General features: G+C 41.8%; 2 long non-coding RNA genes across 2 annotated transcripts in view; one reads left to right on the forward strand and one right to left on the reverse strand.

Annotated features, from left to right (window-relative positions):
• Positions 1-27,967, forward strand: part of LOC138741888 (uncharacterized) — a 60,111-nt gene that overhangs the window by 26,839 nt on the left and 5,305 nt on the right. Inside the window, exon 2 of the long non-coding RNA XR_011343849.1 lies at positions 4,368-4,504. This is a non-coding gene — a long non-coding RNA (uncharacterized lncRNA). The remainder of the gene's footprint in view (positions 1-4,367; positions 4,505-27,967) is intronic.
• On the reverse strand, positions 11,878-20,546 carry LOC138741887 (uncharacterized). The gene is made up of 2 exons (XR_011343848.1): positions 20,456-20,546; positions 11,878-12,315 (listed from the first exon to the last, which is right to left on the reverse strand). It is a non-coding gene; the product is annotated as an uncharacterized lncRNA (long non-coding RNA).

The raw sequence follows: 27,967 nt of genomic DNA on the forward strand, positions 1-27,967 counted from the left end.
TCTCTGTATTAATATGCTTCCCTAAGTAAGGAGACTATGGTGATTCCAGATGTGGCTACATCAATAACCAACAAAAATGAGAACAGACCACTTGCATGTTCATTACACCTCACAATAAACATTAACATTTTCTTCATATTCCTATTTAATCAAACCTAAATGCCACAATTTGCCTTTCATCCGCCAAGAAATCCATCTCCATGTCAGATCTCTGAAATCTCCCACTTTCCTGCGTAATATTCCATTTGCCATATCTTCACCTGATTACTTAATCTATCCATATGTCTTTGGACCTCCTTACAACCTCTTCACAACTTACAGCATACAAGTCCCCACCTCTTTTTCCCCAAAAATTCACCTCAAAAACCACCCTGGGTCCTATACACAAAGGTGAGATTTTGGTGCCACCATTTTAGGCACCAAAATACAAAGTGGTCACTCACCAAGAAGCCCATGGAGGTGCTGTGGCTGTTCAGGAAGCGGGCCCGCAGCATCATGGACTACCTTCCCTTGGGTGGTCCATGCTTTCCGGAGCCTCTGAGGCTGCTCACTTCCCCTATGAGAAGGCTGACCAAGGTGGTCCCCGCTGGCAGCGCAATGGCCGTGTTTGTAGTACACACTGATGGTACGATCGATCGCTTGCTTTGAGATGAGCGCTGGGCTTCGACGATCAGGCTCCATGCTGAGCCTTTGTTCGACGAGCACAGCCCCCAGTGTAAAATGCTCAGGCACACAAGTGATTAATCGTCTGCTCCCCACAATGGTGGGCCCTGCCTATTGCCCTGGTGACCGGCTTCTCTCCCTCCCGCCATCATGCGCCCACAGATCCCAGCGTGCTGGTTAATCAACTGCAGTTTGCATGGAGGGGGGATGTGGCCTGAGCCTCAACATGTGGCGGGCAGGAGGATGTGTGGCTGCTACTGTTGCTCGTGTGCAAGGAGGTTTAGTCATCTTGGCTATGCAAGGTTGGATGGTTTTCATCGAGGTGAGTGAAGGCACACACACATATGTTATCTACAAGGATCCTTGCAGGAGGAACACATTTGCCATAAATACACTAAAACAAATTTTTCCTAAAATTTCACGCTAAAAATGGGGTGAGTGGTGGTGGTGGGGGGGGGGGGGTCTTATATATCAGTGAGTCCTATATGCCATCAAATACGGCCCATAGCTCCAACAATTTGTTTAGTATTTTCAAAGTCAAAATTCACATGTATGACATCACATTCAACCCTGAGATTCTTTTACCTGTGGGTCAGGCAGAACTTCTAATTAGCAGTAATTCTAAGCTGTACTCAAAGAAATTTTCCATGGTGATTTCAATTTTCCTGAGTTTCTCCTTTCTAGTTCTTGATTTCTATATATTTCTGGAGCATTCGTTATATATTTGTGGTGAAGGTTTATGCAAAACATAATGCCTGGAAAAATAGATGCTGCTCTCTAATCTGGCCCTCAGTGTAAGATAGACCTTTTCGGCACAGTTCCTTTCTCTTTTGACTTACTATGGAGTGCTCTTATTGGCCCCATATCTTTTGAATGATATGTCATTTGAAAGCACCAAATCATGAATTCAAATTTCCTCTGAAGGTACACCAAAGGGAAACGACCATAATTCCAAAAATTCACAGTAGTGTTTGTCCATGGAAATACTGCTGCCGACAGATATGTCTGGAAAACTTCCCATTTATTTATATGGACAAACATTATCCACAAGATTCATGGCAACAACCCACCAATGCTTATTTGCCACTACCTCTCAAACCCATGACTTCTGTCTCCTGGAAACACAAGGTCAACAGATACAGAGCACAACTTCACAGAAGGGAAAAACATCAAGCAACCTACCAGCCCGACTTGGAAATAATATCTCAGTGCTTTCATTGCTTATATCTCACAGCCCTGTGACAGCATTCATCACATGAATAATCGTTATTAAAGACACCACAGAAATAACCTTTGTAAAGGCAATTAATACTGGCCTTGCAAGCAGTATCAATATCTTATGAATGTATTTGTGCAGGATGTTGGTGAATCACATTAGCAACATTCTGTCTGTATGGAGTCGATTGCTAACATTAAGAAAGTATAAGGCACAAATACAGTGATAATACTAGGGAAAAGGGGAATTTATGATAATGAGAAGTATATAAGAGATGTAATTAGTGGAGTAGATAAAGCTCAGAGCAGACTTAATGAATGCATTCAAACCTATTAAAGGATTTGAGAGGATAATCAGTAAAAGATTAGTTCCACTATATGATGAATTGGTTACAAGAGGATAAATGTTTGCCTTCAGTTGTGTCCGCAGCCTGTGAAAGAATAAGATGATAAAATATTGAATGAAATGGCTTGATCCATCGATCTCTTGAATGATTTGTGAGTTGAGTCCCTATTCAACGCTAACGACAACAATTGATTGATACACATAATGGATCGGTGTACCACAGTATTTTTTCGTGGAAGGAAACAGCGGTAACTGGTTGCAAAGCTACACTGTGACCCTCTGGAATAATTTGATCCATAGTGCAACACTGATAAAATAATTGTCATCACATCTAGCTTCTCAGGAAAGCACAAGGTCAGAGCCATCATTTGGCAGTGACACACCACTTCAGAAAGTGAAGCCACTTTCTCAGTAACTGAATATCCTTTCAATTGACTTGTTGACAAGGCAACCATAAATACTCTTTAGAAAATGTCCCAGTTTGGCATCATGCACTGTTAGGTAGCTAGGTGGAACAAATCCTTTACTGAAAGGACTGATGTTTATTTACATGATACTTAAGTTTCTTTGAACAAGACAGAAAGCTACAGTGAAATTCCAAACTTGATTTCATGGACAGATCTGGCTAAAAGTATCCATTTCAGCACAATGGAAATCACATGTGTACTCTAGAAATTACAAAATAAGAGTAGCTTTAAATCAAATGGGATTTAGTTAAAAAAGTTTTTCTTGCACTATTTTTATTTATTTTGTAAGGTGGTTTATATAAACATTTGCACTGTGATTCTGCTACAAAACAATGAATTTTGTGACATGTTCATGAGAATAAATTCTGATTCTGAATCCTGATTCTGAAAAATTATTTTGCTGAGACAAGTCTGAGCTATCTCGTATATTTCTAATAGAGATATAGAGCCTGAGTAATGGCTGAACTATAATGTAATTGATATTTTACTTGCATTCATATAGTGGCTTCTATAACCCCAAGATGGACCAAAATACTTCATAGATAATGAAATCCTTCCCCAAGTTTACCTGTTGGGTAATGTGGGCAATTTGCACTCAAAACAGTTATTAAGTAGATCGCCAGGTAATTTTCCATTTGCAGCAGACCAGGGAACAAGTTTAGGCTACTGGAAAAATTCTTCAGACTGAGTTATTAATCACACTATTAAATCATTTTCATTCATTGAAGTTGGAAGACTGAACTGTGATTTAGTCAATGGAGGACATCTCTAGCAGCGGAGTACTGAGAACTTTTTTTTGCCTATTTACTGAGCTATGGACTTGACAATGAATGTTTTGAAAAATCCTCAGTCCAATACATTGTATCTCTGGATCTCTTCTTCAGGCCCTCCTAATAGTGGGCTGGTGCACTCGACTTGTACTGACACAGAAAGCAAACGAGAGACACCATTGGCATTAAGTAACCGGGAAGGATGGAGAATGTCAGCGTCTCCACCCGATGATTCCAGTAGTTACTTAAAAAAGATGCTGCAAATGTTAATTGTTTCCTTTTTAAGTGCTGGGAACAAAGCTATTGATTTATCTCTGTTTCCCACATTCTGCCAACTGCACAAAAGCCTCCTTGATCCATATGAGACATGTCAAATGAGCTGATTTCTGCCATGGAATGTTTGTAACTCAACCGAATGAAAGAGTTAGTGCCCACTTTCACACTCAGGAAGCTTTAACCAGCTGCAACTATTGTGTAACATAAATTCCTCCTTACAGAGTCTGTTCACTGTGGATGCACCAAGACTGATGGGAATCATGAAATGCTTTACAAGAATAACCTTAGCTGACTGAAAATAACACTGTTCTCCTTTTCACTCAAAAGAAATTAGATTTGTTTGGGATCTTTTGTTCCAAATCTTTGTTGCCACTCCATTTGTTATTTTGACCCAATTCCTGAATGTGTACATTGTTCCAATTGCCATCCTGTTAGAACCATATGAAGAGTCTGAACAATGCAGATCTACTGATAGCCAGGGGTGTAACCTGACTTGAAGAAATGGAAACTGGCGGGGGTTGGGGGACAGAGAGCTGGGGACAGCAGTGAAGAAAAGTATTAAGCTTATTTTATTGAGGACGTTTAATGAACATTTTGTTAAGGTTCCAATTATCTAATTGTTTGTTTCAGATCAAACACATTTCTTCAAGGCAAGACCAGAAAAATAAGTAAGTCCTTGTGACAAAAAGAAGGCTGTGAAACAGGGCGCCAGCTGTCTAACTGAATTCACCAAAGAAGAATCACCACTTCAGAACATTTTATTGCCAGTAGGTGCTTGTGGAAACAAAGCTATGTGCTGTCTATTTATTGGCACCAATGTAGCAGGTGCATTTATTTGCAAATTCCTCTTTTTTATAACAGATAAGCCCCGACTTATCAATTGCAGTTTGTATTTATAAAGTAAAATGATCCAAGCCCCTCACAGGAGTGTTAGAATCATAGAGTTCAAAGGTTCTACAGCACCAAAACTGGCCCCTTTGTCTAACCTGATCCTTGCTAACCAACCTTGCTTCATTTGCCTGTGTTTGGCCCTTATCCCCCAAAACTGGCCCCTCTGTCTAACCCAATCCTTGCTAACCAACCTTGCTTCATTTGCCTGTGTTTGGCCCTTATCCCCCAAAACTGGCCCCTTTGTCTAACCTGATCCTTGCTAACCAACCTTGCTTCATTTGCCTGTGTTTGGCCCTTATCCCCCAAAACTGGCCCCTCTGTCTAACCCAATCCTTGCTAACCAACCTTGCTTCATTTGCCTGTGTTTGGCCCTTATCCCCCAAAACTGGCCCCTTTGTCTAACCTGATCCTTGCTAACCAACCTTGCTTCATTTGCCTGTGTTTGGCCCTTATCCCCCAAAACTGGCCCCTCTGTCTAACCCAATCCTTGCTAACCAACCTTGCTTCATTTGCCTGTGTTTGGCACTTAGCCCTCTAAATCTTCCACAGTCATGTACCTTTCAAAATGCCCTTTGAATGTTCTAATTGACTCTACTTCCACTGCTTCCTTGGGCAGCTCGTTCCATATACCCACTGTGTGAAGAAGATGCCCTTCAGCTCCTCTTTAAATCAACTTAAATCTATGCCCTTTAGTTTTAGATTTCCTTGCCCTGGGATAAAGGCGATGATCGTTTATATTCCCTGCTCCCCTTATGGTTCTATAAACCTCTATAAGGTTCCCCCTTTGCCCCTTATGCTCCACAGCCTATCCGGCCTCTCCTTATAATTCAACCCTGCCAATATGTCAAAGTGGAAAGATAGAAACTTGTTGGTGGATGGTGACAGAGAAGGAAGAGATAGCAAGGGTTAGGGAAGGGATTCTAGAGTTTGAGTTTGTGGCAAAGATGACGGAGCCGTGAAGGGATCTCCGAGGGCTGGAGGATGTTTCAGAGGGAGGAACTGAGTCTTAGGAATTGAACAGAAACGGTGCAGAAGCAACTGACTTTAAAGCCTGGCCATCCTTCTTAATATTCTTCTGTCAGCTTGTATTTTTGTTCTCAGTTTCCTCCCGTAGTCAGCAGTCTCCTCCCCACCCCTGAACCAACCCTACCCGACACAAATATATATTCACACAAAACCCACGCTCTGTCCTCTGTGAGTAGTCACACTCATCATTGAGGAGTACTTCAAGGTTCAAGGTTCCTTTTATTCCCACGTAATAACACATTAAACATACAAATATACCGTAACCTTTGTCTGCCATAAGGCAAACAAAGAGTTGCCACAAGCATTGCCTGGCACCCCTAACAATAGGGGAAAGAGAAGCAAAAGAGAGTCCCTTTAGAGTCACTGAGTGTCCATTACAGCAGCTCAGACCACCATTTATGTTTAGGATTTAAAAAATTCTATCATTCTTACCTCATTATAACCATGATTATTCTTGCCATTTTCACGGTCAGTTGAAATTTTTATAGACATTACATCACAAATTCTTTTTCCATATCAGATCTCAAATCCCAGAAACATGGGAAGAGGAGGATGTTTGAAATAATTCATCTTGAAGCTGAAGAGTTTTTGCCAATGCCTCATTTGCCAATAACCAGCTTGAGAAGGATTTCAGACATTCATTCAGCTAACCTCTTGCATGTGCACCTGTGGAAGTTCAGGAACACACTCCCATATACCTGCAAATTCCTGCCTTTTATCAGCCACCATCTACGCTGTTACTTTGGTTAGATTTTCTTTGAACAATCAAATCTTGTGTTTCACGTTTGACATTCACAAGTCAAAGTGAATCTATTACATTCCCACCCAAAAAAGGAAATGAACCACGACTGAAATATTTCATCGACTCTTGGAACTTATAAACCATTTTAATGGTTTTCCACAGTGCCAGTAAACAATCCAGAGATAAAGGAATCATTCTTTGAACAGGCTTGAGTTTTCCTCTTTTTAAAATATATGATGTTAATAGAGCTTGTGTTTTGATGTTAAATTTGCAGGGTATCCCTCCTTTCCAAGGGTTCCAGAAGCCATTCCATCTAATAACTGTTAAACTCATGGTACTCAAGTGGATTTAACCCCTCCACCCAAGTATTCAACAGACTGTCAAAGTGATTTTTTTCAGTATTTTGCAAATATTCTTAATTCATGATAATATATACTGGAAACTCATTCAGCATGTATGTTTCTCTGCATTCATTCCATGGTCAGCACCAGAACGAATGTCAGAGGGGGGATTAGCGTGTTAGTGGGGGGCACTGTGGAACTCTCATAGGGTGTTATTGAATGCTGGGACCCACCTGTCGACAAATGTTAACACGATCTGCCGGTCTGGCGTAGGATTTGAGGGCGCTGCATTTATTTTGTAGAGCATCACTAATCACCACTGACCCTTGATACATGCTAGTGACGTGGTTGGGGGCAGGTGGAGAGTCACTAGCGTGTGTCATGCTAGGCGCTAGTGACGCAGGAGGGTGTGAGGTGGGTCTGATGGTGAGCAATGGCCATGACCCAGTGGGGGGGGGGGGGCACAGCACCTCGGTTGGGGGGGGCAATGACTGCAGATGCCTCCTCCTTGGTGCCGACCCTGATTCATTCTACCATCAAATCTGTACTTGTGCTTACAATGTTTCATCCCATGTTTCTATCTTAATTAATGTACCTCTGAGGTACAGCTCCTCAGTGTCTAGTGGTGACTTGTCCCTAGCTGGTCTCCTTCCCCACCAAGCCTTCAGTATGTCCCTCAGCAAAGCAATTGGTCACAGTGTTGGACTCCTCATAACATTTACTTCTCACTTAGTATGACTGGTGTTAAAGGGTCACTATACTGCAGAGGATAAGATGTTCTTTTCTACACATGTGCAAAACTATCTAATACCTACAGATCTTTATATCTGCTTAGCCTTAAAGTGTTTTCTTGCACGTTCCACCAACAATTATTTGAGGTGAGAAATAACTTATCAAAGGAAATTTTCATTGATTGAACCAACTCAAGTTTGTCTGAAGTTTGATGAATTGCAGCCAAACAATTTTACTCAACAAGCATGAAATTATCACTTCCATGGCTAACCTTTTAGTATCAACTTTTAAATTTAAATTCCAACCATTTAAACTCGTGCTGCCCAGCTACAATCCCGTACGTATTGGAGGGTGGAAGGAAACCAGAGGACCCGGGGAAAATGTACAGACAGTGCTGGATTCTAACCTGGGTATCAAGCTCTGTAATAGCTTTGCACTAATCGACACATAACCATGCTGGCTTGGCTTCATATAACCATATAACAATTACAGCACGGAAACAGGCCAAACTGGCCCTCCTAGTCCGCACTGATCCAAGTACCCTTCTCTAATCCCACTTACCAGCAATCTGCCCATATCCCTCCATTCCCCTCCCATCCATATACTTATTCAACTCTTTCTTAAATGACAAAATTGACCCTGCCTCCACCACCTTTCCCAGAAGCCCATTCCACACAGTAACCACTCTCTGAGTAAAGAAGTTCCCCCTCATGTTACTACTAAACTTTTGCCCTTCAACTCTCAATCCATGACCTCTTGCATCCATCTCTCCTACTCTCAATGGGAAAAGCCTTTCCACATCAATTCTATCTATCCCTCTCATTATCTTAAACACCTCTATCAAATCCCCTTTCAGCCTTCTATGTTCCAGGGAATAAAGACTTAATTTGCTCAATCTCTCCTTGTATCCCAGATGGTGAAACCCAGGTAACATGTTTGTAAATCTTCTCTGCATTCTCTTTATCTTGTTAATATCTTTCCTATAAATTGGTGGCCAGAACTGCACACAGTACTCTAAATTTGGCCTCACCAATGCCTTGTACAGTTTCATCATTACTTCCCAACTCCTATATTCAATGCACTGATTTATATAGGCAAGCATACTAAAGGCCTTCTTCACCACCCTATCCACATGCTCTCCTACCTTCAGGGAACAATGCACCGTTATTCCTAGATCTTTCTGCTCCACTGCATTCTTCAATGGCCTCCCATTTACCACATATGACTTGCTTTGATTATTCTTTCCAAAATGAAGCACCTCACACTTATCAGCATTAAACTCCATCTGCCAACTTTCTGCCCACTCCTCTAAGCAGTTTAAATCCCTCTACAATCTTTGAAAACCCTCTTCATCATCCACAATTCCCCCTATTTTAGTATTATCTGCATATTTACTAATCCAATTTACCGCCCCATGCTCCAGATCATTAATATATATGACCAACAATACCGAACCCTGAGGAACACCGCTTGTCACCGGCCTTCATCCTGACAGACAATTATCTACTACTACTCTCTGGCACCTTCCTTCCAGCCACTGTTGAATCCATTTGACTATCTCCAAATTAATACCCAAGAACTTAGCCTTCCTAACTAACCTCCCATGTGGAACCTTATCGCAGGCCTTACTGAAGTCCATAGAGACAACATCCACTGCTCTACCCTCATCAACATTCCTAGTCACCTCTTCAAAAAATTCAACAAGATTGGTCAAAAACGACCTTCCACGCACAAATCCGTGTTGCGTGTCCCTGATCAGACCCTGTCCCTCCTTATGTACTATCTCTAAGAACATTTTCCATCAATTTACCTACCACAGATGTCAAATTTACAGGCCGATAATTGCTAGGCTTGCTCCTCGTACCCTTTTTAAACAAAGGAACCACATGCGCAACACGCCAATCCTCCGGCACTATACCCGTCTCTAATGACATTTGAAAAATCACTGCCAGAGCCTCCGCTATTTCCTCACTAACTTCTCTCAAGGTCCTGGCTGCGAGTGAATCATATTGACTGCATTACTTACAACTTTAGGAACTTGCATTCAAACAACAACTTTAACACTTCAAAGGGTTATTCAGGATTAATAATCAGATACTGAGCGATAAGCTTGACTAAAGAAACAGTCTAAAAGAATGGAAGGGAGGAGAGGCAAAGAAGGATAGGGAGGGACTTTCAGAATCTATGCCCTCAGGAATGAGAGCTGAAGATTGAAGATTAAAACAGATGTCATGCAGAAGCCCAGAATTGGTGGGTCACTTGGAGAATTGCTACAGGATGTTCAGTAATAGGGTACAAAGAAAATTAATCTTCATTCAATAATATGACTCCCTAAAAAAAATGAACATATTGGAATAAAATCAAATCTATAAACCAGCTTTTGACTTCCTGGTGCTGGTTAATTTGAATGTTGCTTTTTCTTAGTGAGTGATACTGTTTAAGTTCCAAGATAGAGACCACAAAAATGCTTCAATTTTCCTACTGATTTTATATTTATTCTTTGAAATCCCATTAAACTAGCGGATCCATAACAGTTCTTTATATTTATTTGACGTATATTGCTGATTAACAAGAGTTAAGATTCTTCAAATCAGATGATGCAAGATAGGATTCATAATGAGAAAAATAATCACATGGTAGTGGAATCAAGAATAAAAAAGGTAGGAAAAGAATCTAAAAATTGGATAATTAAAGTAGGCTTGTTCAAGTGGGACCTTTCACACAAAAGATAAGACCACTTCTTAAAATCGTATTCATTTTACAGGAGTTGGGTATTGCTGGTAGTTGTAGGTGCAGTGTTTCAATCACCATGCCACCAGCCCAGGCCTGGACTAATAATCCGAGATGACATCTGTAGGTACAAATTCAATTCATCTGGAATTTGAAAAAGCAAGGAAAACTCATCTTGCTAACAATAATCACAAAGAATACTGGATTGTCATAAAAATCTATTTGGTTCACCAATTTCCTTTGGGGAAGATGTTTGCCAATCTTACCTGGTCTGGCTGACTCCATGAGGTCACCTCTTAAATACCTGCTGATAGAGCCTAGCACTCCAGTTAATGTTCAAAAAGAGAGGTTTGGAAATCTCCTTCAGAAAGCTGTGCGTGTTGGGACAAAGAGCTTTCTCGTCCAAATTTAATAGGTTTCTGTTGCATAGGAGTACTGAGGGACATGGAGCAGATGCAGGATGTCAATCCTGAGACGCAGATCAAATGGAACTGCAGCATGGATAAAGGCTGAATGGCCTACTCCTCTTCCTATTCATTTTAAATCTTTGAAGTGATCAGTGAGATCATGATTCAAGGATAATTCCTTTCCAGTTGTTATCAGACTCCTGAATGCACCTCACGCAGTATAATTAGGTTGCATTTGTTCTGTACCAACTGATTGCCTTTTGTAATTCTGCATACTTGCTGTACTATATATCAAATATCTAGCTGGACTGCTTGTAAAACAAATTTTATCTTGGTCTGTGTGAATCTTGAACTTGATTTATTTATCCTAAACTGCAGTTCTATAAACTGTAAGCTAAGGTTTATAGTTTGGGGACTTGTAAAAGGAGCAACTAGAGAAAATCCTCAATAAACTCATAGTGAAAAAAAGAAAATATTTCACCCAGGATCAGAAAAGTCATGAAAGGACACCCATCACGAGGCTGGCAAGCACAGCCCACAGTAACCAACAGACTCCATTCATTTAAACCTCCATTGGACTGTGATTCACCATTGGTCAATGGCGTAAATGTTAAAATTTCCATAGTTCTATGATGCTCATTATCTGATATTTGCTACAAGAACAAACCTTGCCCTTGACATTTTCTTCTCTAGAAGAAAGAGGCACCATTCATGAAATGGTGGCATTATGATCAATGATTATAATCATCTATAATTATAGTCAGCGAATAGGTTTATCGGCTGGCAAATATTACATCTGTCGTCCTTTATTACAAGAAGAGCAATTCATGGATATACATGAAGTCACATTCATTTCTAAGACATGAATAGAGTCTAGTGTTCCACCGGGCATTCAATGCAGAACTCTTTCAGGAAAGTGGAAAAAGGGACACAGGGCAGGAAAAAAAAGAATCAGTAAAGTTTGGGTCGAGGTCAAGAGTACAGTTGAAGTGTTTTTGAAACTCTTCTCAAAGAATGGAGGTTAAAACAATTCAGGGAAGGAATTCTGAGCCTCAGCAACACAATGGCTGAAAGGATGGCCAATAATGGTCAGAAGTGATTAAATCGAACGCCATGGTTAAGGTGGGGGGGGGGGGTTGATTCTAAGTGGGTCTGACATCTGAAGCAGAGTTAATATGTTAGTCACAAGTCAAGTAACATGTTTCAGATTCATAATAATGTAGTGTGCTATGCAAGAGCGGTGGAACAGATTGAAGACGCAGGCTCCTAGCTCAAGTGTCACAGCAAAGTGTTTATTCAAACTTCGAGCGCTCATTTATCAGGGCGGCAGTCAGATTGCATGCCCCCTGCTTGCATCACGCAAGTGCACAGGCCAACTTCTGGAGACGAAGAGATGAGTATGCATCACTGACTATGCGTAACAAGCAGGGGTGGTTCATCACGATGGAGTTGTGCGCCACTACATAACACCACCCCCACCCCCCCCAGTACGGGCACCAGTGTCATCCTGGAGCTTCGGAGGCCTGCCTCTGTGCACTGGATCCTGTACTTGAATCAGCTGGGTCTCATCCAAGTGAGCCGGCTTGAGATGGTTTACAGTGAAACATTCCTCTCTGCCCCTGATATCCAAGGTGAAAGTGGAGGCCATTCTGTGGAGCACTCTGTAGGGCCCCTGATTGGGATGCTGGAAAGTTGCTCTGTGTCCACCCCTGCGAATGAAAACATAAGCACAAGACATTAAATCATGGGGAACATGAGTGGGGGGCTGACCATGATGTGAAGGTGGAGGGGAGGTGGGTGCAGGTAGTCCAGTTTCTCCTGGAAATGCACAAGTGTGGCTTCTCTATCTTGGGCTGGATCGGTGGGAGGGGGCAGGAACTGTCCATAGAGCAACTCGGCAGTGAAAGCGTGCAAGTCATCCTTGAGGGTATTGTGGATCCCCAGGAGGACCCAAGGTAGCTAGTCCAACCAGACCAGACCAGACCCTTGAGGTATGCCACGAGGGCAGATTTGAGGTTTTGATGGAACTGCTCCATCAGGCCATTGGACTCATAAGCAGTAATGTGATGGAGCTGTGTTTCCAGGAGTTTGGACAATTTGGTCCACAACAAGGAGGTGAACTGCACACCCTGGTTAGTGATAATGTGGGAGGGGACATTGTAATGAGAGGCCCAGGTGGACAGAAAAGCTCTTGCACAAGTGTCTGCGGCAATGTTGGGTTGGGGTGTTGCCTCCGGCCAACATAGGAGGTAGCAGTAGCCCCGTGAGACAGGCAGTGGTCTGACAATGTCTACATGGACATGCTGGAAACGGTGTGAGGCTGGCTCAAACTGCTGGGTGGGGCCCTCCTGGCAGCCTGGGCAGGCCTGCACCCATTCTGAGACCTTTTTTATGAAGGCCATGCCAGACAAAGCAGGTGGAGATCATCTGGACCGTGGAGTGGCTGGAGGGTGCGATAAACTGTGTATGATGTCGAAAACCGTCTTTTGCCATTTTGCTGGTACCACTGGGTGGGAGATGCCTGTAGAGATGTCACAGAGGATGGTGGTAGTGCCATCGTTCAAGGGCAGGTCCTTTAGGTGGAGGCCCATGACGGTCTTGCAGAAGCAGTTAATCTCCGGGTCTGACTGTTGGGCCTGGGCCAACTCGTGGAAGTCAACACCCTGTGAAAGTAAACATTCAGCTGATCTTGAAAGGGCGTCTGCAATAATGTTGTGTTTGCCAGAGAGATGACAAATGGAGGTAGTGAATTTGGAGATGTATGACAGGTGCCTCTGTTTCCAGGTGGACCACAGGTGGGAGACCTTGGTGAAGGCAAAGGTAACAGTTTGTGATCAGTGTAAATGATGAAAGCTCGGCCCTCTAGGAAGTACTGAAAATGGCAGATGGCGAAGTATAGGGCAAGCAGTTCCCCCTGTTGAAAGCGCTGTACTTGCATTCCAGTGGGCTTAGGTGTTGGATGAAGAAAGCTAACAGCTTCTAGGTGTCATCCACCCATTGCTCGAGGGCCATTCCCACCGCTGTGCTAGATGTGTCAACTGTGAGTGCATCCATCTGCAGATGGATGAGCATGGTGAAACCAGCCAGGGCTTCCTTGGTAGAGGTGAAGGCTGTGGCAGCATGAGGATCTCGTCCATTAACGCGGACGGCATTCTGTCCCCAAGACCATCTAAGTGTAGGAGTCTGGCTGCCCTCTCGCATCGGGATAGGCCATAGATGCTGATAAGGAGGTTCTTTAACTCTACATATTTATCCTCCTCCGGCGGAGCTTGAATTAGGTCATCTATGCGGACAGCGGTCTCTTGGTCAAGTGAACTAATGATGTAGAAGTACCTCATTGAATCAGAAATGATTTGCTTGATCTAGAACTGGGCCTCCGCTTGGTCAAACCAAGTGCAGGGCTGGTTGGTCCAGAAGGTCAGCGGCTTCAACACTACGGTGCCTACTACTCGTCGTGGTGACCACTGTAGTGTGCTGTGCGAGATCGGTGGAACAGACTGGAAACGCAGGCTGTTAACTTGAGAGTCACAGCAGAGTGTTACTCAAACTTCGTGTGCTCATTTATCATGCTGACACAAGCGCGCACGCCAACTTCCTCTCTGGCGTGGAAGTGACAGGTATACGTCGCCATCTTCGTCATGACTGCCCTGCTGACCATGCGTAACAAGCGGGGCCGGTTTGTCATGACAGAGTTGTGCCCCTCTACAATAAATCAAATAATGGACATAGATGTTATGCAACTGAGCACAATATTTATAGCACGGTTAGTGCTATGCTATTAAAGCACCAGCGACCTGGGCTAGAATCCAATGCTGTCTGTAAGGAGTTTGTACATTCTCCCTGCATCTGCATGGGATTTTCCCGGATGCTCCAATTTCCTCCCACCTTCAAAAGTGCACAAGGATTGTGGGTTAATTTGTATATAATGGGGTGGCACGGGTTTAAATGACTGGAATTGGCTTCTACTGTGTTGTAAATAAATTAAAAAATATAATCTTTTGAAAAATGCTCTTCTCATGTAATGATAAGTATTTACAAGTAGTTTTTGTTCATTGTGAGTTTCTCACTTCCTTTATTAGTAGATGTTGAGGAAATAAATATACTTGTAATGTCTTTAAGTTCTTGGCAGTCACTATCTCAGAGGATCTTTCCTGGACCCAACACACCAATGGCATCATGAAGAAAGCACGTCAGCACCTCTACATCCTCAGTAGTTTGTGGAGGTTTGGTATGACACCAGAAACCTTGGCAAATTTCTACAGTGGTGTGGTGGAAAGTGTGTTGACCAGATGCATCACAGTCTGGTATGGAAACACAAATAACCATGAGCATAAAGCCCTCCAAAAGGTAGTAGACACAACCCAGGATGTCACAGGCAAAACCCTTCCCACTACAGGGAGCGCTGCAGTCGGAGGGCAGCACTAATCATCAAAGACCCTCACCACCCAGCACACGCTCTGTTCTCATTGCTGCCATCAGGAGAGAGGTCGAGGTGCCACAATACTTGTACCACCAGGTTCAGGAACAGCTGCTACCCCTTTACCATCAGTACTCCTCAACGACAAACTCAATCAGAGACTCATTTAACGACTCTTACTAATGCACTTTAATGATTTTCTTTTTGTTCTCTCTGCATTGCAAGTCAGGTTGTTTACAGTTCTTGTTTGTCTACATGATTTACGCTATGTACAGTTTATTTTTTGCACTTCCAAATAGTGGTAATTTTGCCGTGACTGCAGGAAAAAAGATCTCAGGGATGTATGTGATGTCATATATGCACTCTGACGATAAATCTGAAATTGTTTTATGTGGGTATTTGTAATGTGGTGTCTACCAGGACTAGAACATGTGATTAAAACATAGCTCTGCAAGAAGATCATGTGCCTGGGTTTTCAGTAATATCCACTGATTAAAACTGTCCATGGTGTCAGAGGTTACTGTTGTTGGAAGTGACTGCATTGTGGTAGATTTATGGAGTTTTCAACATGGAAACAACCAATGTTCCCTCTTATTTTTAGAAGTCAGTGCGCGCAAAAAATCTTATGTTGAGGAATTTTTCTTTCCTGTGACAAAAGTTTGCTTGTGCAAATGTAAACTTGAAATTGTTTCAAGATCATTTTGGCACAGTCTGTCTCTCATGGCTAATAAAACTGTATTGGTATGTTTTAATATAAGTATGATTTCATTCTACGAAGTAACATATTTAGTTAAAATTTTATTCTACATTATTTTAGGGAACAAACTTTTTGTGAGCACATTAATTTCCTTTGTGTGCTGGTTGCAAAATGTATATGTGGACACACACACACACATTCACAACATGGAAGAGTGGAAACTGGCCCTTTGGTTCAACTTGTCCGTGCTGACTATGTTATATAACTTCTGTCTGCATCTGCCCCCATCCCTCTAAATCTTTCCTATCCATCCACCTGTCTAAATGTTGTTTAAGCATTACAATTATTCTTCTCTGCATCGCTTCCTCTGGCAGCCCATTCCACATACCCACCTCTGTGGATCCTCAGATATATTTTAGATCTTCCCCCTCACCTTAAATGTGTACCCTCCAGTTTTAACTTCCCCAACCATGGGATAGATAATAAATATTCAGTTATTGTAGCATGAGAAAAAAGTGACTTGCAGAAGTGTGGGCAGTCCTTTTGTGGTGTTGGGGCAGTTTTTGATTAGTGTAACAAGGGGAGGTTCAGGAGCCTAGTGAAACACAATAGGCTGGAGATGCTGTGATGGTAGTAAAAAAGACCAAAATGCTGGAGGAGCTCAGCTGGTCTTTTCAGCATCTATAGAAGACAAAGATACATCGCTGACACTTCAGGCCTGAGCCCTTCTTCAAGGAAAATTCAGAAAAGGCAGAAGCAGGATATATCAGAAAGTCTCAGAATTCAAACAATGGGAGAGGAATCCAGACCAACAAAAGGTGTTAATTGGATGTGAAAAGGGACTAGGTAGAAATAATAGCTCCCGCTGTGGTCTCATCTACATCAGAGAGACTACACAGATTGGGAGAATCACTTTGTTGAGCACCTCAGCTCTGTCCACCACAATAGCGTGGATCTCCTAGTGACCACCCATTTCAATTCTCCATTGCATTCCCTTGCTGACATGTCAATCCATGGTCTCAGGAACTGCCAGACTGAGACCACCTGTAAATTGGAGGAACACCACCTCATCTTCCATCCTCTATCCGGATGGCATTAATTTTGACTTCTCTGACTTTAATTAATGCCCCCCACCCCCTGTTTCTCCTGTTGTCTCTCCAATCCCTGTCTCCTTTCACACAGACATGATAAATTCTACCTAGTCCCTTATCACATCCAATTGACACCTTTTGTTGGTCTGGATTCCTCCCCAGTTGTTTGAATTCTGAGACTTTCTGAAATATCCTGCTTCTGCCTTTTCTGAATTTTCCTTGAAGAAGGGTTCAGGCCTGAAACATTTGTAATATATCTTTGTGTCCTATAGATGCCAAAAAGATCAGCTGAATTCCTCCAACATTTTGGTGTTTTTGTGAGGTTCAGGAGTCTGATAACTGTTGGAAAGAAACTGTTCTTAAATCTAGAAGATCTGGTCTTCGGGCTTCTGTACCTTCTGCCCAAAGATAGCAGTGAGAAGAGGTTGTAACCAGGGTGATGGGTGTCTTTGAAGATGTTGGCTGTCTTCAGTGCCTCACATTATTATCTTAAATAGATGGGAGGCCATCCTGTGACAGACCTGGCTGTGTCTGCTACTTTATGGAGTCTTCTGTGTTCCTGGACCATTTGAGCGACCAACCCTGACTGTGATGCAACCAGTCATATTCTTTCCACAGTGCACCTGTAGAAGTTTAATAGAGAATCTGATGACATACCAAATCTCTTTAGACTTTTTAGAAAGTAGAGTCATTGTTATTTCTTCTTCATGGTTGTCATGGAAAGGTCTCCTGAAAGTTGGAGTCCCAGGAATTCTAACCATCTTCAACGTCATCCCATCAATATGTCCTGAGAACTAGGTTGTTTTTATCTTAATATTTAGTCATTATGATTTGACCCTGTGTATCTTTCATTGTTATCAGCTGGTTAATATATAAGAACTTAAACCTCACATTTAGATGTGGAGCGCCAATCAATCAGGCAAAAATTGGAGCCCTGACTGTTTAATATGACTTAACTCCATTCAAAGGATTGACATTTGAGTCCAAGTGGTTTGGCTGGAGCGGGCATTGCCAAGTATTGGAGTAAATAGTGCTTGCACTGATGATCCAAAACTGAGTAATTTAATGAATAATCCAAGATATTTCTTGGATTACTCAGTCTGGAAATTGGCTGGACATTCTAGTTATAAAAAAGGAATGTTTTGTACCATTTAATGTTGAGTCTCTTCTGAAGTTGAAGCTTTGCTTTGCTTTAACAATCGTGCTTTCTTGACATTTCTTTAAATTGTGAAAAAAATTCAACTACAGATTCTAAAAGTTCCTTCCAATTTAGACCAATGATATTTCTTTACACTATTGAAAATCACCTTGATTCCATTTTGCAGTGCATTTTAGAATGAATTTTCTTTTAAATCATAAGGGTAGAAGTTATTCATCCATCGTCATTGATGAAGACCTTGACACCCTTAGTCACTTTAAAATGTGTCTTCGGTGTGTCCGAAGATGACTGGTCAAGCCAATTCGGGCATGGAATGTCCTGGCACAAGTTTGGCAGACATGTGTAGGCACTGTAATTGTTGCACTGATCGCTCTGGACTTGTGCAGCTCACACTTATGTTGCGCTGCAGCAGTGCGCCTTGCTTCATAAACTTGATAGCCCGTGTGGATGAGGTCACACCAGCATTTCCCAGGTGGTCATGACTATGTCATATTACTTCAGGGAGGCCTTTAGTGTGTCTTTGTAACGTTTCTTCTGCCTCCATGCGAGCATCTACCACATCATCCATGTCCACCTGGAGAATCCTGTCTATTGAAAACGCATTGTTTTCAGCAGAATAAATTCCATGGACAGAGTATGATACATGACCAACTGGGATTAAGTTCCATGCAAAGTTTTTTTACAAAGTCTAGATTTGTTTATGTACAGCAATTTTCACAACTTTAGGATGTCCTCCTGTGTTTTATGACGAAGTATTTACAACATGCAGCTACGACTGCAATTCAAAGTCCAGCAATTTATCTGGGTACAGCAATTCTCACAAACTGCTCCTGAGCAATGAGTAGATAATCATTTTTTAGTGATGCTAATTGAAGGATTGATATGAATTAAGATTAGATTTAATAGAGATAGGTAAATTGTTTTCATTGGTGGGGAAGACTGGAACAAGGGGACATAGCCTCAAAATACAAAGTAGTAGATTTAAGATGGAGATAAGGAGGAACTGCTTTTCCCAGACAGTAGTGAATCTATGGAATTCACTGCCCATTAAAGCAGTGGAAGTGACCTCAGTAAATCTATTTAAGACATGGTCGGATATATTTTTACATCGGTATAAGGGGAAAAGGCAGGTAGGTGATGATAAGATCACCCAAGATCTTAATGAATGATGGACCAGGCTCGACGGGCCGGATGGCCGAAGCCTGCTCCTATTTCTTATGTTCTTATATTAGCCTGGACACTGGGTGTATTTATGCCACTCTTCTTTCAAATACAGCCACAGGGTCTTTTTTCATCTCCCCTTGCACCTCCCCACTGAAGCTAAACACAAACTGCTGGAGGAACACAGCAAGTTGAGCAGCATCATGGGGAAAAAAAAGAACGTTTCAAGACGATGAAGGGCTCCAGCACCTTTCTTTCGCCCACTGATGCTGTTTGACCTATCTGCTGTTCCTCTAGCAGACCAGACCTTGCTATCTAGTCTTTGGACTGGGCCTTGAACCAAGGTTCCCTGAATTGGAGAGAAGATACATATTAACAGAGCAGCATTTGACAGATGTCAAGTGTTATAATGACACCTGGATATTTTACTAGTTTATAACAATTGTGATTGGAAATGAATCATCACAGACCTTATTTTAAGAGGGCTGATATCGCTTGAGAGCTTGATATAAGTACAATCAAGCATGATCAGGAATGTTATTTGGCTCCTTGAACCTGTTCAACCAATCAATAAAATTATAGTTGATTGATCTTAACCTTGAGTTCATATTGCCCGCTACCCTTGGTGACCTTTCATCCCCTCCTGCTTATCAAGAGTCTATATACATTTGTCACAAAAATATCCAATTTCTCTATTACCTCTATTCTTTAAGAAAGAGAGCTCTATAGACTTGTGGCTGTCTGAGAGAGAAACCCTTTCCTCATCACTGCACTAGATGTGATTGTTAGTGATCCCCTAGTTCCAGATTCTCCAAGATGTGGAAACAAGCTTTCTATATTCATCCTGTTAAGGCTTCTCAGGATCTTACTTCTTTCAGTAACATTCCTTCTCACTCTTCGAAACTCCAGGGGATATAAGCCTAGCCTGTCCAACTTTTCCTTATAGATAGCCAACCCCTTTCAAGTATCGCTCCAGCAAATCTTTTTCTGAACTGTTCCAAATTATCTTATATCTCCTTTCCTTAAATAAGGACTCCAAAAGTGGTCACAGTATTCTTGATGTGGTCTCACCAACCTCGTAGATAACTATAGCATAATCTCCCAACCTATGTATTCAATTCCCCCATAATTTGAAGGTGAGTGATAGAATTTGGGGAGAATTAATAGAAATGTATGGAGAATAATGGGATTAATATGCAGGATTAGTATACGTGGATGGTTGATGGTTGGTTCAGACTCATTGAAAAGAGTTTCCAAGCTGTATCTCTCGATGAATCTATCACTCTATGAAAGATATTCTATTAGTAACTCACTAATTACTCACTGTACTGGCATTCTAGCCTTTTGTGAATCATGGCCAAGGACATCTGGATCTTCACGTCTTCCAACTCTGCAACCTCTCACCAAAACACACAATTAAGACTAGCACGGTTAGCACAGCAGCACAATGCTGTCACAGTGCCAGCGATTGTGACTGGGGTTGGAATCCCGTGTCTATGTGGGTTTTCCCCAGGCACTCCAGATTCCTCCCACTGTTCAAAAATGCACTAGGGGTTGTAGGTCAATTGGGTGTAATTGGGAAGCACATGCTACTGGGCCGAAAGGGTCTATTACCATGCTATATATATGTATGTATGTCTAAATTAGAATTTTTAAAAATGTAAACATTTAAAATTTAATTTCACATATTCCATTATTCATTTAACTTACCTACATATGTTCTCTTCACAACCTATCTTTGTGTCATCTGCAAATTTAACAACCATTAAAATTATTGATGTAAATTATAAAATGTTGAGTCACCAGCTCAAATCTAGTGGCACACTACTTATTACAGATTGCCAACTAATATACCCCATTTATGCCTACTGAGTATTAAGTTTTGGTAAGGAGTTTCTGCACGAAATATCAACCATTCTTTTTTTTTCTCACTGATGCTGCTTGACCTACAGAGTTCCTCCAGGAGATGGTGTTTAGCACTAATGGTTTCCTGTTAGCCAGCTCATCTTTTACCCATGCTTTTATTTTACACAATTGCCTTTGATACAGCGCCTTAGCAAATGTTTTCTAGAAATTTAAGAGTTGTGTATTTTCCAATTCCCTTTATCCACTTCACAAAGTTATTTCTTCAAAGAACGGCAAAAAAATTGACCAAGCATGATTACCTTTCACAAAATCTTGTTGACTTGGTGTAGAAAAACCTTCTGTTTTCTCTAATGCCTTGCTATAACACCTTAACAATAGCTTCAAATTTTTTTTTGCCTTGACAGACCATTGGACCATGAGCAGAATTCGGCTATTCAACCCATTGAGTCTGTTCTGCCAATTAATCATGAGCAGATCCATTTTTCCACTCAGCCCCATTGTCCAATCTTCTTCCCATAACCTTTCAAGAACCTGTCAATCTCTGCCTTAAGTATACACAATGATTGGCCTCCACAACCACCTGTGGCAACAAATTCCACCCTCTGGCTGAAGATACTTCTATGCATATCTGTTCTAAGCAGGTGCCCTTCAATCTTGAAGTTGGGGTCTCTTGACCTAGAGTCTTTCTACATTCACTCTGCCCATAGCTTTCAACATTCAAAATGTTTAATGAGATCCCACCTCATTCTCCAAAATTTCAATGAATACAATCCAAGAGCTGAAAACACTCCCTTTCATTCCCGGAATCATATTTGTGAATTAACCTGTAGCTTAACAGCCTCATTTTGGTTTCCCTCACTTTTTGAATGAAGGAGTCATACTCACTAGTTTTGAATCTTATGGATCCTTTCTCTAACTTTGTAAAGTTTGAAAAATGAAAAGTAATGTATCGACTCTATTTAAGTTTTTCTTTTAAGCTTAATTTCTTCTAGGCTTAATCTGTAATTTAAGGATATAATTTTTTTGTACATTTGTATATATTCGTATACACATTCATTGAGTCTTTCTTTTTGTGTGTGTATATATATATATATATATATATCTATAATTTTCTTAAAAATTAAATAAAATATAATTTAAAAAGTATTTCTTTTTAAGATCCCAGAATGAAATCTATCAGGATTCAGAGACTTGTCAGTACAGCTGATTTCTATGTTGAATACAAATTTCTCTCCTCTCTTGTAATTTCAAATTTACAGCTACTAAGAGAATAGAACAGTACAGCACAGTAACAGGCCCTTCGACCTACAGAGTGTACACTGAACATGATGCCCAAATTAAATTAAAACTCTGATTTTTGCATACATGTCCTTTTATAACCTATCCTGATGCCTCTTACATGCTACTATCAGATCTGCTTCCACCAGTACCCCTGGCAGCTTGTTCAAGGCACCTACCACTCTTTGCATAAAAAAATTTCCCATATATTTAAACTTTCTCTCCCTCACCCCTCTAGTATTTAACATTTTTCAGATTTCAGATTCATTATCAGAGTACATACATGACATCACATACAATCCTGAGATTCTTTTTCTTGTGAGTGAGGCAGAATTACCATTAATTGGTAGTGCAAAAAATAAACTGTGCACAATGTACACATATAAACAAATAAAGAAAGGTAAACAGATAAAGAAATGTAAATAGACTGACTGTGCAATACAGAGAGAATTTTAAAAAATCAATAAAGTGCACAAGTAAGAGTCCTTAAATGAGTCCCTGATTGAGTTTGTTGTTGAGGAGTCTGATGGTGGAGGGGGAGGAGCTGTTCCTGAACCTGGTGGTGTGAGTCTTGTGGCACCTCTACCTCTTTCCTGATGGTAGCAGTGAGAACAGAGCATGTGCTGGGTGGTGTGGGTCCTTGATTATGACTGCTGCTCTCCAATGGTAACGTTCTCTGTAGATGTTCTTGATGGTGGGAGGGTTTTACCTGTGATGCCCTGGGCTGTGTCCACTACCTTTTTCAGGGCTTTACACTCAGGGGTATCGGTGTCCCCATACTAGACCATGATGCAGCTGGTCAGCACACTTTCCACCACACCTCTGTAAAAATTAACCTGGGAACAATATTTGGTATATTTCTTGGTCCTTCTGTGGTGAAGACTCATACAAATTGTTTAATTTACATGCCATCTTCTTATTTCCCATTATTAATTCCTCAGACTCATTTTATATCTGAGCAATGCTTGCTTAGTTAACTCTTCCATTTTTCTAACTATCTGTTGAGGCTCACAGTTACGTTCTCAGTGGAATTGATCACCTGTTTGCTCAGGCAGAAAAAATTCTGTTTATTTCTTCAAAGAAGAGCACTGCCAAGCAGATGTGAACTCCAATGGTGGTCCAGCTATCGAGCATTGGGCACCAAGTGTCATCTCCTTTGAAACGGCACGAGGCTAAGAATGACACTGTGTTCCTTCAGGACAGACTCCATTGAAATGATCCTTCCATTTGGGCATGTTAGTCTAAGTTTAGCCATCAGTGTCTGGGCTGCGGCTAAAAATAGCCATGTTGTGTTGTGAAGCACTGACCCTTGTCAGTAATGTGTCAGTGATCTCTTGCAAGAGTGAAATGAGAGTCGTAACGGAAGGAGAAGTTGTGGAAATGCTTCCAATTCAGGGAATCCACACGTGCGGTTATAAATATAGCTCTGTTTATTTTTATTTTCTCTTACTGAAACATTTCCTTCTCTCATTTTAAGATAATTTCTCCAGTCTCTGCAAACACTAACAGATGAGAGATTCCCCTGAATGAGATACGCTTTGAGAATGCTAGGAGACTAAGCTCATAATGCACACATTGAAATGACGAGCTGCCACATGTGAGCAGTTCTGGTTGCCCAATTACAGGAAGGATGTCATTAAGCTGGGAAGAGTGAAGAAAAGATTCACAAGGATGTTGCCAGGAGTGGAGGTCTTGCACGACAAAGAGAGACTGGGTGGGCTGGGACTTTTAGAGGCTGAGGGGGCGACCTTATCAATGTATATAAATTCATCAGGGTATAGATCAGGTAAACAGACATAGTCTTCTCCCCAAGGTAGGAGAAAGTCTACAGGCAGAGGGCATTGGTCAAGGGCGAGAGGGGAAAGATTTAAACGGGACCTGAAAGGTATCTTTTCCATCCAGAGGGTGGTAGGTATGTGGAACGAACTGCCAAAATCTTTAGAGAATAAATATTTAGAGACCAGATTGCTGAATGCCAGATCATTATGCAGTGCACAATTTAATTTCAGTACAAATGAAGCTTAATGAAAAGAACTTCATGGGTAGTTATTGCAGCTCCTATGCCCATATGAACTGGCTGCAGTGTCTCTGAAGGTAACCCTGACCTTGACTTTGAGAACAGAACGGGACAGCAAATTGCATTTGTTTGTTACTTGAATAAATGCTTGAATTGCTCTTAAAATTCAAGGACAGGGTCACCCATGTTTAAAAGACGTCTTAGGAGGTTCACAAGGATGATTCTAGGAATGAAAGGGTTATAATATGAGGAGCATTTGACAGCTCTTGGCCTGTATTCATTGGAACTTAGGAGAATGGGGGGGGGGGGGGGATCTCTTTGAAACATTTTGAATGATGAAAGGCATGGACAGAGTAGATGTAGAAAGGTTGTTTCCATGGTGGGAGAGTCGAGGACAAGGAGGGCACAAGGATTGAAGGGTATTCGCTTAGAACGGAAATGAGGAGGAATTTCTTCTACAGAGGCTTGTAAACCTGTGGAATTTGTTCCCACAGGCAGTTGTGGAGGCAACAAATACGTTCTTGAATAGCCAGGGCATCAAAGGTTATGGGGAGAAGGGCAGGCAGTGGGGCTGAGTAGGGCAGGAATCAGCTTATGATGGATTTGCAGGGCAAACTTGATAGTTTGAATAGCCTATTTGTGCTCCTATGTCTAATGGTTCGTGATTACCTCCTGCTGAAAAATATTATGTGTGAATCGTAGAAGACAAGATGAACTTGGTCTTGGAGGGTGGGAAGGGGAAGGAATACTATTCATTTTTGATAAATTTGACTTTTACTTTTACCTTTAGAGGCTTTGTCACACGTCCAACCTTTCCACAAGCAGAATGCCTCTTCTACGCAAATGAGCTGCTGGGGGAACTCAGCATCCATGGGAAGAAATAGTCCATCAACCTTTATTTAGACTAAATTAAAAAGGAGGAAGGAGTGATGTTACATATATAAAAAGGGGAAAGAAGCAAGGAGGTGCCAAGTGATATTAGGGTATTGGACAGAGAGGGAGAGAGACAGATAGAGGGAGAGACTGATGGGAAAGTGGGGTGGGGGGGGAGAAACATTGGGAAAATTAAAAATACAGGTAAAGAAGTGATGGACACCATTGAATAATGGAGATGGGGGTTTACCTAAAATGAGAAAAATGATGTTCATGCCATTGGGTTTAATTACGCATGTCTAGGAGGAATATGATGTGTTGTTCCTCAAGTTTACATTTGGCCTCACCCTAACAATGAATGCAGCAAAGTACAGATATATCTGTGTACAAGTTGAAATATTTAGCTGCAGGAAATTCAAGCTTAGACCCACTAACAGAGCATAGGTGTTTGGTGATGCGGTCACCCAATCTGCATTTGGTTTCACTGATGTAGCGATCAGATTTCAGATTTGCATGACATCACATACAACCCTGAGCTGCTTTTTCCTGTGGACCAGGCAGAATGACCACTTATTGGTAGTGCAAAAAAAAAACACTGTACACAACATACACCTGTGCAATAGAGAGAGAAAAAAATATCAAATGAAGATCAGACATCTCCACGCACTCTCCCCATTGCAGAAGTTGGATTCCTACCATATCACAAGATATAGGAGCAGGAGTAGGCCCATTGCCCTCAAATGAAACCCTGATTGAGTTTGTTGTTGAGAAGTCCGATGAAGGAGAGGTAGCAGAAAACCTCCTCATTGCAATTTTCTTCAGCATAATGTAGTTTTCTCTATCCCCTTGACCAGTGTTAGTAACATCTCTTCCCATTGTTTTAGTGTGCTCTCGCTCTTTCTCAACATTTCCCAGTAGTTGACTGAGTACTGATTATGTTATGGAATGATCCAATAAAAATTAGTTCTTCAGGTCAGGATTGGAAGGTAAGAGATGATAAATGCAGGAGATTCTCTTGATGCCTGTGGAAACTCTGTGGTGTTACAAATGGGAATTGCTAATACTGTTTTGGAACAGGAGATTTTGAATGCTGATATGATATTTTAAATTTAAATTTAACCAAAAATGATTTAAAATTTAGGCATACAGCATGGTAACAGGCCATTTCGGCCCATGAGTCCGTGCTGCCCAATTTACACCCAATTAACCTACACCCCCGGGTACGTTTCGAACGGTGAGAGGAAACCAGAGACCCCAGGAAAAACCCACGTAGACACGGGGAGAACGAATAAACTCCTTACAGACAGCATGGGATATGAATCCTGGTCTTAATCACTGGAGCTGTAAAGACATTGCATTAACCACTACGTCAACCATGCCGCTTTTGAAATAGTCTTAGTAACAATGCAAATGACTGGAAACAGGAGCTAAATTCTGAGGCCAGTCTGTTTATAGAGTAGAGAAAACAGAACTTATGACAGATGCTACCTCAACTTCCTTTTGCAAAATCAAATCAATTTTTCCAAGAACATGCTGAGATCAATACCCACCACTAACAGAGAAACAAAGGAGTTTTAAAGGGATCCAAGGGGTGATTATTGGTTGGTATTTGGAATGTGTTGCCTGATGATGTGGTGGAACCAAATACAATTACAATGTAGAAGAGGCATTTAGACAGGTACTCGAATAGACAAGGCAATAGAAGTGTATGGTCCTAATAGGATTAGTGTAGGTGGACTAAAAGGCCTCTGACCCTACTCAAGCCTGATGTGGTGGAAGATAGGAGAGGTGAAATGCTGGGGAATCCCAGCAGACAGTGTCTAGGTGTTGGATCAGCAACAGAAAGTAGACAGATATGACATCTCACTTTGAATACCGTGCAAAATTTTAGGCACCTTATTTGAGAAAGCAGATGCTGGTATTGAGAGGGTTCATAAAAAATTTACTAGAATGATACCAGGAATGAAAGGGTTTGCATATAAGGAATGTTTGCTGGCCCTTGCATGCGGCAAGTGGGGGGGAATTGCCCCCCCCCAAGCAAGGTGCTGTGCCCCCCAGTACGGTTGCACCCATTGCTCACCATCAGACCCGCCCCCACCTCCTCCCGCATCACTAGCATCTAGATTGATGCATGCTAGGAACTCTCCACCCGCCCTCAACAGCATCACTAGCTCGCCTCAAGCTTCAGTAGCGTCTAGTGGCACTTGATGCAATAAAAGTAGTGCCCTTGTCTCCTGCGTCAGAGTGGAGGATGACAGCATCCGATACAACATCCCCCCCCCACCCCACCGTCGGCATTAGTACCTCTCCCTCTGCTGAGTGAGTTCATGTCTGTCCAACTGCGCCACCCTCTAACATGCTAATGCTCCCATTTGACATTTGTTCTGGTGCCAACCTTGGGCTCTTCGACTGTATTCGTTGGATTACAGAAGAATAAGAGGGCACCTCATAGAGGCATTTTGAATCCTGAAAGGCCTGGACAGAGTAGATGTGGCTAGGATGTTTCCCATGATAGGGGAGACTCAGATAAGAGAGTATGACCTCAGGATAAAACAGTGTAAATTTAAAACAATGATACAGAATAATTTCTTTAGCCAGAGGATCGTGAGTCTGTGAAACTTCTCACAGGCAGCTGTGGAAGTGAGGTCATTGGGTGTACTTAAGGCAGTGATTGACAGGTATTTGATCAGTCAGGGCATCAAGGGTTACGGCGAGAAAGCCGGGAAGTGGGGCTGAATAGGAGGATGGATCAGCTCATTAGAATGGCAGAGCAGACTTGATGGGGCAATGGGCCTACTCCTG

This window comes from Narcine bancroftii, chromosome 8 (genome assembly GCF_036971445.1).
Source record: "Narcine bancroftii isolate sNarBan1 chromosome 8, sNarBan1.hap1, whole genome shotgun sequence".
Taxonomy (NCBI): domain Eukaryota; kingdom Metazoa; phylum Chordata; class Chondrichthyes; order Torpediniformes; family Narcinidae; genus Narcine; species Narcine bancroftii.